This window comes from Neolamprologus brichardi, chromosome 3 (assembly GCF_056152115.1).
Source record: "Neolamprologus brichardi isolate AB-2024 chromosome 3, ASM5615211v1, whole genome shotgun sequence".
NCBI lineage: Eukaryota > Metazoa > Chordata > Actinopteri > Cichliformes > Cichlidae > Neolamprologus > Neolamprologus brichardi.
In genome coordinates this window covers 5,099,337-5,112,756 of record NC_142106.1, presented here as the reverse complement: position 1 = coordinate 5,112,756, position 13,420 = coordinate 5,099,337, and positions in this window count along the sequence as shown.

Sequence of the window (13,420 nt, the reverse complement as noted above, 5' to 3'; positions counted from 1 at the left end):
ACCTTTTGCACATCCTTCACTCAACCTGTACTGATATTTTGGACTATCGCTCAACTCAGGACTGTGCACGATAAGCTATTATCATAGCCATGGTTGAATAAACATACGCGCACCCTTAAATGTGATTGCAAAGAGGAGATGGAAAAAGGACAGGCTGAATATTTCTTTACAGATTTTTAGGACCTGTCTCTCTGCCAAAGGCTGTAAAAACTGCAAAGACACAATTTGCCTCAAACCTAGTGTCAACAAATAGTCACAGGCCACAGATACTTTTTAATGTTTGTAATCGTATTCCACAGTTCGTAAGTCCACGTCATAATGTTGGAGCTGTACCTTCACCTGTACCTAGCACGTGTGATGACTTTTTGGTATTTTTTACCAGCAAAGTTTTATCTATCCGGTCTTATGCCTTGTAGCCCACTGCCTCAGACCCCAATGTTCCTGCTATGTGCTCAGCTGTCTTGGAGCAGTTTGAGTCTGTCTCCCTGAAAGAATTGTCTGTTGCACAGTTCGTCACCTAAGATTTTCACACTGCACCTGAGATTGTCTCCTAGTGATCGGTCGGTCGCGAACGAAACGGCTCTTAGAGCCGGATCTTTGACGTGAACGACGTGAGCCGGCTCCTTATCGCGCGTGAATAGTTGATTTTTGTATTATATGATTTATTTATTACATTTTATGTGGCGTGAATAAATAAAAGTATATTTACGTGGCCCCTACAGACAAAGGACGTACTAACTCTAAAACACGTACGAACTCTGAAGCACATACAAACTCAAAACACGTACAAAACACAACAGAAGTGCTCCAGGATGCTAGGGGCAGTGTTGAGCTTTTGTTACCTAGTGTGCTGTGCGGAGTGGTGTGTGGCGAGCCTGTGCACTGATAATACACCGTTGTTTCCATTCAGGAAATAAAGTGGCAACGATCAATCAGAGACTCCTTGTCTTCTTAAAAACACAACGCAGAGTCGAGGAGTCTGTTTGGGCTGAACTGTTGCAGCAGGATGAAGCAGAAACCGGTTACACCTGGGTCATAATCTCAACCTCTACTTGACGTGAAGAAATATTTTTTGAAATTATTATTCAAAAAATGATTTAATATGAAGGCAATAGGCAGAGTGTTACAGGCATAGCCCTAAATAATGTAGCCTTGTGGGCAGTGTACTCCGTGCTGCAGGGAGAATGGACTGTCATACACGTTATGTGTCTGTGAGCGAGGGAGGGAGAAAAAGGAAAAGTACGAGCTGTCATCGAGCAGAAACTGAAGATAGAAGCATGTAAATATAATAATAACCACTGCAGCCACAAAGAGTTCCTGACGAGCCCAGTTGTAAGTAAGCTATTAATACTCGACTGTACACTGTATTCGTGTTTTCCTCCGAAACAATAAGCTCCGTTGGAGCAGCCTTTCAACATCTCTCTCTGTCTTTCACTAACAAAGTTGACCCAGACAACAAAGTAAAGCTAATTTTCAGCCGACACAGAACCCGACGTATTAGCCAGAGGTCTCTTTACTATGGTTCGGAGCCGCGAACCTGTTTTATATACGCGCGGAATAGTTTTCTATACGAGATCACTGCAAAAAGTGAAGCCTTACCTAATGTCCACCTACTGTTACTCATTTCATATTACGATTTAAACATCTAGTTGGTATTGGTATGGCGAGTAACCTTCAGTAATAGTAATAAATCACACAGCAATAGTACATTCAGGTAGTTGTAAAAAGCATCATAATATATTAAGTAATCCAAAGTATTCAGAATACGTTACCCTCATTGAGTAAGGTAACGAAATACGTTACAAAATACATTTTGTGGCATGTAATCTGTAATCTGTATTGGAATACAGAGGACCCCACACTGAGACATTACAACTCATTTTATTGTTCCACCTGTTGAATCCACTTTAACCCCTAATTGTACACATTTTCCTGTTTAGAGGCAAAGTCACCCTCTACAATTCATCCTGTTTTCTTCTCTCGCCCCAACCGGTCGCAGCAGATGGCCCCGCCCCTCCCTGAGCCTGGTTCTGCTGGAGGTTTCTTCCTGTTAAAAGGGAGTTTTTCCTTCCCACTGTCGCCAAAGTGCTTGTCATAGGTGGTCATATGATTATTGGGTTTTTCTCTGTATCTATTATTGTACGATCTACTGTGCAATATAAAGTGCCTTGAGGTGAATGTTGTTGTGATTTGGCGCTATATAAATAAAATTGAATTGAACTGAATACAATGTACACATCAAAAAACAGAAATATATTCATTTTTAAGCTGAGTATAATTAGAATAAAATTAAGTTTTACAGAATAATAGGAAAATCATCCAAAGAGCTACTTTTTACTTTCTTTACTTTTCAGAGCCTGTACTTTTACTCACTTTTGGTTAAGTAAAGAATTTGAATCAGTACTATACTAATACTAATATTTGTATTTCTACTTAAGTACAGAATGTCTGTACTGGAAAACTCTTATAAAAACAGTACATTGTTTATTATGCTGCTTTTTTTCTAGATGGTATAAAGTTGCTATGAAGGTGGAATTCAGTCTAAGCCTCATTAGCTAAATTTACTCAGGACCTTCTTGATATGTTGTTCGTCTGCTCCCCTGGCTGCTGTATCTGTAGGGATGGTGTTCGCCCTATGTCATTTTGTCCTGATGACACCCAGTTTGTGCTCCAGTGGATGATGAGAGTCAAAACTTAAATACTGATCTGTATGTGTTGTTTTACGATATCCAACAACTTTCACATGTCCCAGTTAAAATCCAGAGGTAACAGGGCTTTCTCCATTGCTGCTCCAAAACTCTGGAACAGTCTTCCCTCATTTATAAAATCCTCTTCTGCTATACAAATCTTCAAATCAAACTTGAAGACCACCTTATTTTCAAAGTCTCTCAGATGTCTTTGAAACCACGTTTATTCTTAGTTATTTTGGCATTTTATCTCATTGGATGATGTATGCATGTGAATATGTATACACACAGTGTATATGCAGTGTGTGAATGTGCCCCAAACCTCCAAATGATTTTCTCCCTTTGAATTGTTGTTTGGCAGGAAGCCGCAGGGGTGTTGGACTTGATTAAAGAAAACTGGGAGGAAGGTCCAAGCACAGCTGAAAATGAAATGCAGGACAATGAGTTCTAAGAGCAAAGCTACACACATTAGAGAGTTATCACAAGAAAATTTGCTCCAGGCCCAGGAATGTCAGCACTACCTGTACAACAGGAAGGCTAGACCCAAGATATTTTCAGTGGAAAGTGCTTGTATTACTCTGTTCTTCTAGCTCAAGGTCACTCACCAGGTTGGAGTTGTGGTCACAGGGCGAGTGTGTGAAACTCACTATGAAGAGGTGTGGTCAGACAGTGGATGAGCCACACAGATATAACACCTCAACTTCCCAAAAACATGGAGAGATCCTGAAACTGCTTTTCTGATGAGCCAGGTTTAAGGGGAAAGATGAGTTTGGGCCTGAGTTGCTAAAGTTCTTTCTTTTCTCCATTTTGATAACCATCTTACTCAGGCCCCAAGAGCAGATGTTGCTATTAGGAGCTGGTGTGTGGATGTGTGGTGTTCTTGAGCTTGTTTTCCTTTTTCGGTGCAGGTAGGCAATACGGTGCTTTGTGGGATCCCTGGTACACCTGCGGTGCATCAGATGACATCAGAGGGAGTGTTTTTAAAGAGCTGTGAGACAGACACAGCTGGACTGGCCGGGATTTTTAGTTTTTGTGGGCTGGAAGGTTTTTTTTTTGTAACAATATAAACCATGAAAGGTGGTGGATTGGCCAATTGGTCATGATCGACTCTGGGCTGGACCAATTGCAGTTGAGGAGGTCGGATGCACCCCCCCCCCCCCCCCCCCGCCCCCTTTGTTTGGGCAAAGGATCTAAAGCAATTTTATCACAGATAAACAGACGGAAATGATATTGAGGTGAAAAGGAACTCGATTTGTCCTGTACTTCAGCTAGGATGAAAAAAAGACACTTCAATCCTGCTTCAATCATGAAACTGATCAATGATCAGCTGATCGGCTTTTCTCTCTTATTTTTTTTCACCCACTTTGCGCCAGAAAAAGGAAACCAGCGGATAAACAACAGCAGCACGTTTAAGCTTTATAAGCTACTGTTAGAATTTATTTAATATCAATTTCTAGTATCAGCTGATGAGCCACAGCTGTAAAAACCTGCTGGTCATGATGTCGGTTTGCATATGTGGTAAGAGGGAAACATGAAGATGAAACCAGGAGATGTCCTTTCTGAATCATCAAAGCTGAACAGGTGATGGAGAAACAGGTTTACCTTTTAGGACATGGATGAGTTGAAGGGAAGTTATGAACTGTTTCTGAGAGACAAATAACACCAGGATCCTTTTCTAAGTAGCTGACAGCTGGTAACTGTGCAGGAGCGGCTCTAGCAAAGTGTTGCTAGGGGGCCAGGTAGAGCATTAACAGTGAGAGGGGGGCACAAAGAAATACTTTTCTTTCCTATTCTCATTTAAAATTTCTAGTTTTTAATAAATAATTATCTGAATCTTAAAACCAAAGTGGTCATCTGATGTAAAAGGTATAAAAATAATACATATACCAACAAGACATCACTGTCACAACAACTTTGTCTTCATTCAAATGCTTTATGGCTTTTCCTATAATACCTGGTGGGCCGGTCTCTAGTCAAAATGCTCGGGCCGATTTTTGTCCTAGTCCAGCCCTGTCTACAGACGTCTGGTGTTAGAGTGTTGTTGCTTCCACAATGGTGAGGTGTTTTTGTAAAGACTCTCGAGATTGACAGTACATCTACTAAGTATTCAGGATCGGGGCCGGCTATACGCTTGGGCAAGAGGGGGCAACGCCCCCGTTAAACAAACATCCTGCCCCCTTAAATCAAACTTTTAGAAGTTGAGAAATAAAGTAATAGACTACCCCCAAACTGAATATGGACATGATTTACTACAGTAGCTGAAAAATCCACTGCAAAAGGCACAAATGACACGATAGGTTTCACCTCTCGTTTGCTCTTTCACTCGTTGCTCTGTTTGTGTTCAGACTCACACAGCGCTCACCATCCCCCCGGCTAAATAGCCAATCGCTGTTAGTATGCAAATAACCCGGTGTCAAGTTTCTCAGTATGCAGGGCAGAGCAAAATGAATCAGCAAATCTCTGTCGTCAAAATCATAGCACCTCGTCAGATAATTAACAACTAAAAAATACATCTATATTTGTACAGTCAATGGGGGACTTGTCCTTTGTTCTTCTCACAGTTTCTCTCTGTGAGCCTGTTTGCTGCACAGACTGGAGGACCTGTGTCTATCGGACCTGACGCAAAGCCCCGCCCACTTTCAACTCTGCACTTATCATTTTCCTTGTTTCATATCCTGATGTAGTCTCAGCAATTTTAGTAAAGCTTGTTCACTTTTGTTACATAAAGAGAAAGAAATGTGCTGATCTTGGCCCATGAGAAGTCCATAACAAATAACTTGGATATGGATCACTCTGTAAGAGTTTTTGGAAAGGGAAGCAGGAGACTGTTGTTGTAGAGTGGATTGAGGAGAAAGGAGAGTGGAGCTGTTCAGCTGCAAACAGAATTTAGTTCCTTGCAAACCAAACAAGCTTAAAACAAGACATAAAAGAAGAAAATGTTCTGTTCTACAAATTAGTTTGAGAAATGTAGGAAAATACATGGTGAATTGTTTTTATTACAATGCCAGCCCTTTTTAGTTTTGTTAATACTGGCAATTGTTATATTTGATATATGACATCCAATAAGGTATATCATGTTTTTAGTCGTTATAATCTGATTAGAAGGCTTTTATTTCTATTAAGGTTCTTTTATTTTTCAGTTTCCCCCCTAAGGGTTTGCCATCTTAACATGTTCAGGGGGTTTGCATGCCTCAGTGACCCTAAGAGCTAAGTTGGTCAGGTCTTAGAGTAGAGGCCTGTCAAAATGCAATCCAGAGCACCACCACCACCCCACCCCACCCCTTTCCTGCCTTTGTTGCCACCATTTCCCCCCTTTACATTTCTGTCTGCCCCCTCATATATACCTGTCTAGAACCGTCCCTCTTCAGGATTTGTCTCTGTCAAGCTCTCTAAGTTTGTGCAGCTTTCCCGCTTGAAAGGGAGTGATGCGTCTACCACAGCTGTTTAACTGGATTTCACGCAATGACCAGGCAGATCTTTTGTTTCTCTTTTCTCTTTAATCTTTCTTCGGGCATAGTGAGCAATAGGTGAAAAAACTTCAAATACACAAATACCAACCATGTTTGTTATCACACATCTGTGAATATTGTGAACAATCCAAACCTTTTTTAACACATCAACAGCAGTGTATAGGCTTTATGGTACTATGGTAATATTTACTTATGTATTTTTAAAATGCTGGAGTTATGTAATTTGCTCCAACCATTGTACACACAAGCTTAACAGATACTGCTTATTTTTAAGGACTGAACCAAATGCCCGTTCGTCACTTTACTTATTTGTCTCAGGGCTCACCACCTGGTTTGGCTTGACAGTCTGCTTGCCTGTGTTCCCTTCCACTAGCCTGTCCCTCTGCTTGCTCGCCTGCCTGTGGCTCTGGAGATTGTATTCCTTGGTCTTAACGGAGATCTGCTTCGCCCCAACCTGTGGTTCCAGAAGGCCTCTGCCTGCATCTGTATTTTCAGTTGTATCACGTAAGCTCTCCAACTCTCCCCGTCCGCATACGTTTTGCTCTTGGTTTACGGAGTCATTCCCTTAACTCTGTTTTGTCCTTCTCCCTTAGATTGCTCCAGTATGCCACCAATCCTCCCCGCACGCTCGCAGCTCTGTGATTTCATTTTCTCCTCATCATCGTACATTTAACATGTTACTGTGAACAACGTTCACGCTTGTAAATAACCTGTCACTGTGAATAAACTTTATTCACTGCTACTTCCTAACTTAACTGTTGTAGCATTGCAACAGTGTTTTGCAGATATGTCCCCCCCCCCCCGGCCCGACTCTACCAATCTCATGGAACTTAGTTTTTAAAAACACTCCTCAATAAGACAGTGCAATCACAGCCCCACAGGTTACCTGAACATAAAAGGCAACTTGTTCAGAGGGAACTGGCCGAAATGCTAAACCTGGGAATAATAAAAGAGTCACTCAGCACCTGGTGTAGCCACATATTTATTGTGGTGAAGTAAGATGAGTCTATACGGTTCTGTGTTGACTACTTCAATGAAGTGTCACAATTTGCCTGCTTCATGCCCTATGCCTGCTTCATGCCCTGGGGGACGGGGCTATGGCTCTCTACATCCTCTTGCAGACCATTACATGGGGAAACCATTTGAATACAAGCGCGCCGATCCACACAGGTGTGCACACAGGTGTTCGCTGTTCGTAGACTTGAATCACACCTTTCTTGGCTGCTACTTCAAAGCACATTGTGCGCTGTCTGTCCTGCGTGCTGCACAACAACGTTCAATATTTGGTATTTGCTGCTGTTTACACTTAGCTAGATTAATGCGATGGTGTTGTGTATAGTATGTTGCTTTGTTTTGTTTTGTTTTTTTGCTTGTTTTCTACTCTTTTTCTCTCAACAGGTGATCCCGGAGATATTTTTCCCCCCCCCTTTCTCACTGTCCCTCTCCCCTTCTGTTTTTCTTTTCCTTCCTCTTTCTTTCTCCCTTTCCTATCCTTCACTCATGTCTGTCCCGTCTGTAACAACTGAAAATAAAATAAAATAAATAATAAAAACAAAGGTTGATCAAATGGACCAATACGGCAATGCCATGATGATCCATTTGGCAAAATAAATCCATTGGGTATCCTTGTTGGTCTTCAGACAACAATTCTGACGGCTAAAGAACCAAATGGGACAGGCAAAAAAAAAAAAAAAAAAAAAAAAAAAAAAAAGAAGTGTCACAATTTGATGCTTATCCCATTCCCTGGGTAGACAAGCTACTGGACCAGTTAGTCACTTCGTATTTTCCACAACACTGGAGTTAACCGTGATATTGACAGATTCCCTTGTCTGTAGAGTCTAGAGTCTAAAAACAGCTTTCTCCAGTACAGTTGTACAAATTTGCCACACTTCCATTTGGCTAGTTTGGACACCCTCCCACCACCACCTTCAAGCGCTTCATAGACCCAATACTGTGTCCATATGCTTCATATGCACCAAAGACCACAGCGACACCTTGAAGACCCTGTTTTTGTTTCAAAATAAAAATTCTATAAATGATATGCGTCAAGGCTTAAAGAAGCAAGGTTACCAAAAGGTGACTCTCCCTCACCAACATGAATATCATTAGGAAAATCAGGTTAATAAAATGAGAAACAAATGTGCACAAGATCATACAAAGTCCTGGACCAGGGGTCAGCAACCTTTCACACTCAAAGAGCCATTTGGACCCGGTTTCCACGCAAACGAAAACACTGGGAGCCACAAATACTTTTAGATATCTAAAATGAAGATAACACTGTATATATTGTTTTTTACCTTTATGCTTTGTGTGAACAACTAAGGTGTGTTGCTTGTGAAATCCATGAAGTGCTACAGAGAAAATTACATGTTATTTATGTAATTAACACATTTTGAACTCTTAAAGAAATATAACAAAAGGAAAGCTGAACTAAAATGATCCATGTAGCAAACAAAAACTGTTGTGAGCAACAGATATTTTGCCTTTGGGCTTTTGGAGCTTTGACCTGACTTTTAAAAAATAATTGGAAAAAAAGCACTATGCTGCTAAAAAATTAAAAATAGATATTTGCAAAATTCTCCCTAAATATGTATTTTACCTGGTTAATGTGTGTTTAAATATTTATAATATATTTATATATTTAAATATCACAATAATCTTCCAATTTAGAACTACAAGTTAAAAAAAAAACTAACATAAATAAAATACACTTCAGCTAAATACTTCTAATTTATTTTCCCAAACCACGCGGAGCCGCACTGTAAGGACTAAAGGAGCCGCAGGTTGCCGACCCCTGTCCTAGACATAGAAAGACATTTTATAATGTTCATGATTAAAAGACTTTCAATGACAGATAAAACAAACAAACAGAAATGCAAGTGGAGCCAATCCCAAAACTGAATAGTTGTATTTTTGCTCAAGTGACAGTGCCCATGTTTAAAAAAGCAAATTTTATAAATGATGTTGTTGTAAGATTACTGAAAGGTGACTCTCCCTCACCAACATGAATATCATTAGGTAAATCAGGTTATTAAAATGAGAAACAAATGTACACAAGATCATACAAGGTCCTAGGAAGAGAAGGCATTTTATAATGTTCACAATTAAAAGACTTTTAATGACAAATAAACAAACTTGCAAGTGGAGCCACTCCAAAAACCGAATAGTGGTATTTTTGCTCAAGTGACAGACAAAACCTGCAGGGACAACGGCCCTCGTGGACTGGGATTGGGGATCCCTGCTTTAAATCTTTCAATATTTCAGAGTGTAAAGTTCCACCAACAGCTCATTTGTTCAGCTGCAGTTGTAGTTTGGTAGAAATTATTTTAGTGATCTGGTCAATAATTTTGTGATTCATCTTGAAATTTTTATGATAAGCTTGGATTCATCGTTATTGTCCTTCTATGTAAGAGACCACACAGGCTTTCTCTTTATGCAGTTTATTGAGATCTATAGTTCTGTTTCACTGTGGCAGCAACCTCTGCTGACTTATTAAAGTGTGGACAACAAGCAACAAAACATTGCTTCGTTTATGTCCAGTTTCTGCCTGGACTGTTTGATACCCATAACAATGGCAGCCATAAATGGGACCATAAGTGTCCCAAACCTTGCCTAATTTAAATCTGAATGATCCCTTTCAAGAGACAGTTAAAGATCCAAAAGCCTTATTTTTTATGTATTTTTATACATTCATTACAGATGGAGGGTCCCAAAATGAATGAAATAAGAACATCATTAATAGTTAATTAAATGTTTTATTAAATAATTAATTTGGAATGAATTAATAAAAGTACACTACCGGTCAAAAGTTTTAGAACACCCCAATCTTTCCAATTTTGAAAATTCTACAGTCAAATTATGAGTCAGGTCACTTTAGTACAAATAAGCAATTGTAGGCAAAAAAAGAAATCATGGAATCAATTTATAGACCAAAATGTATCCTAAGCTTATGACTCATCAAAGTCGCCACCTTTGGTAGATGTAACAGCTGAACACACCTGTGGTATTCTTTCTACAATGGAAATCAAATATTCTTCCCATATCTGTTCCAGAAGTTCCCACAAATGTTGGCACTTGTAGGTTGCTTTGCTTTCACTCCTCTGTCCAGTTCATCCCAAACCAGCTCGATGGGATTTAAGTCTGGACACTCTGCTGGACACTCCATGTTTTCAAGCTTATCATCTTGTTCTTTGTTCCTAAGGCGGTTCTGGCCTAGCTTAGACTAATGTTTTGGGTCATTATCTTGCTGTAGGGTGAACACCTGATCAACTAGGCAGATACCAGCGGGTACTGCATGGTTATGCAGAATTCTGTGGTAGTCATCTTAGTTCAGAGTGCCTCTCACTCCGTACAAGTCACTGATTCAAGATCCAGCAAAACAGCCCCAGACCGTCACACTTCCTTCTCCGTGTTTGACAGTTGATGCCACACACTTTGAAACCTTCCTTTCTCCTACTCAACCGCGTACAACGAACCTGCGTGATGAACCAAAGATTTCAAATTTTGAATCACGAGTCAATATTACCTGTGTAGAGTTTTCAGCAGTCCCATAGCTTACCTTTGTACCATAACAGGCGCTTCATTGGACTTGAATGACTCAATATGCAAAAAATAACTGCAGAAATTCAGGTGTTCTAAAACTTTTGACCAGTATATTAATAATTAATTAAATAATTAATCTTCTAATTTAATTTAAAACATTTAATATTGTTGAATTATTTAATTTAAGTTAATTTAATGATTAATAAGTTATTTTTAGTAATTATTAACACATTTAATAAATTATTTGATGATGGTTTTATGATGACCGAGTTTTGGCCAGGTAGACATTCTTTTAATGGCTGTTTCTCAATACCAACCAGGCCTACACACAGGCATTTGGACATGTGTGGACCCAAACTGTATTTTATCTTTTGAAATTCTCTGAGTCTGTCACCAGCTACACTTTTAATATTTTGTAGAATTCAGTGGCTTATTCTTTCAATATTTGCAAAAGTACACCAATGATCATAGAGATGGCTGCCAGCTCACCTCACAAGTGGTTAAGTTGGTACATATCTTAACTCTCGCTAATGTTCACCTGTTGGAGGTCGAACTCCGGACTCAATTTAGGTTATTTCTATTGGATATTTATTTCTGGATGTTCATTTGTGTTATACTCGTTTCAAACATGAATTTTGAATTAAAACTAATATTAAAAACATGTTTAGGGAGGAAAGAGAACATTTTGACCACACCATGTTGTATGTTGATAGATACTGAAATCTGGTGTCAAACCTGCTTCGGAAAAAATTCAATTGTCTTTTTCAAAATATTTATTCAGCTGCATTTTTAAACACCAGCTGACTGTTATAGGTTTGGTAGTCTTTGTGTGATATTTGTGATTATTAGAATTAAAATTAAATCTGATTAACATCTGATCTTCGTGGTTTTTCTTTTCAATTATCAGCATGGCTTATGTATACACGCATAATCTTCGTTAAAGCGATAACGCTTGTTAGAAACTATGAAACAGATTGTACAGACTTCTGGATGTTGAACTAATATTTTCATTGTGAAAATTAATCACGAGAGTAACGGGCAGGCCATCTGCTGTGCCCTGTATACACCAGAGGTTTCTTCTTGTTAAGAGGGAGTTTTTGCTCTCTGGCTCTCTTCCACACCATCTCATTTGTCCCGTCCTTTGTCATTGAGGCTGGTTCTGCCAGAGGTTTCAACAAAAAGTCTGTGTATGATCTGTACACATGGTTTTTGACAAGCTGACTTTGACTTGACTTGAGTTAAATCAAATACGACTGATAATTCTAGGATTACTATTTTCTCTTTGTAACGTGGGGTGGAGATGAAGCCAGCCGCGGAGGTGTGCAGGTGGATAGCGAATGAGCAACAGCTTCTGACTTTCCAAAAAGTACTCATTTATTTACAATATCAAAAATAAAAGTGCTACCTCTACCACACATTACTAAAGAGCACACTAGTCCGCGTACACACGGGAGCATCCATTACAGGAGGAGTGCGAAGAAGAACAAAAAGGGGGTGACCCACCAGTCATGAGACAGGAGGCGCCACCATGTGGTGATACACTGCATTACAATAGCAACTGTTACATCTTGTTTAAAATCATGAAAAGATAATGATGAGTTGGTGACACAGTTCTGATCTCATCAAACCCAAACATTAATATAACAGGTTGGTCATCAACATCTAGACATTGGAATAGACATTTTCATTATTCAGACCAAATCTCTCATTTGACCGTTGGACCAAACCTATAGTTTGACTTATCTTTGATTAAGTATAGAAATGCTTTATCATGAGCAAAAATGGAAAAGCTCTGTTTGAGCACTCAAATAATTTCTTTTATCACCTCAGCTGTGAGGAGAGTCACGGTCTGTGACCCAGCGTTTTGGTTTTAGTTTTTTTCCTTGAATTAATAGCTCTCTTTTATATTATGTTTGTAGTTCATGATTTCTGTTCTTGTTCTGTGCTTCATGTTTCCTTGTCTCTCTGTGAAGCTTTTGTCTTTGAGCCCCTATCTTGAGTTCAGTCAGTATGTTTCCTGTTATACGTTGAAGGTCCAAGTCTTATGTCAGTGTATGCAGTTTTGCTTCCTCCTTGTCTCATCATGTTAATTAGGTTCAGCTGTGTCTCCATCCTTTGTGCAGTTTTCTCATTTCCCTCTGTGCTTGTATAGTGTGTGTTCTCCTTTGCTCGTCCCTGGTCTGTGTGTGTTACCTCTGCGTGTAATGATTTCAGGTTTGTTTTGCCAGCTTTCCCAGTTCAGGTCATTTCTTAGGTCTGTCCTTGCCATGCTCGGTTCTGTTTGTAGTCTCACGTTTGGAATAAAGCCCACTCATAGTAATGCCACTTTTCTGCTTTTGGGTTCCTCTCTTATTAAATCCACACATCTGCTGTTACAGCCATGAAACACTGTCACTCGAGAATAGAAACTCAGATTTTCTCCTGCTGTTTTCAGCAAATAATGCTGAGTTCATATGACTGCAAAAACTCTTTACAAGATGTTCAAATATTAGGACTATAGTGTATCATCCATCGGGTTTGCCCCCCAAATGTGAATACAATACTATTATTCTAATTTAGACAATACATACATCTAATCAGTCCCCCCTGCTTTAAATTTTATATTTCTTTACCAGAGAATAAAAAGTAGTGAATTGAAATGCCTGCTAATAAACTGTACAGTCACCTGAATCATGAAGACAAATTACAAGCACAGACTCCATAGTTCTTCCCACTTGTTAC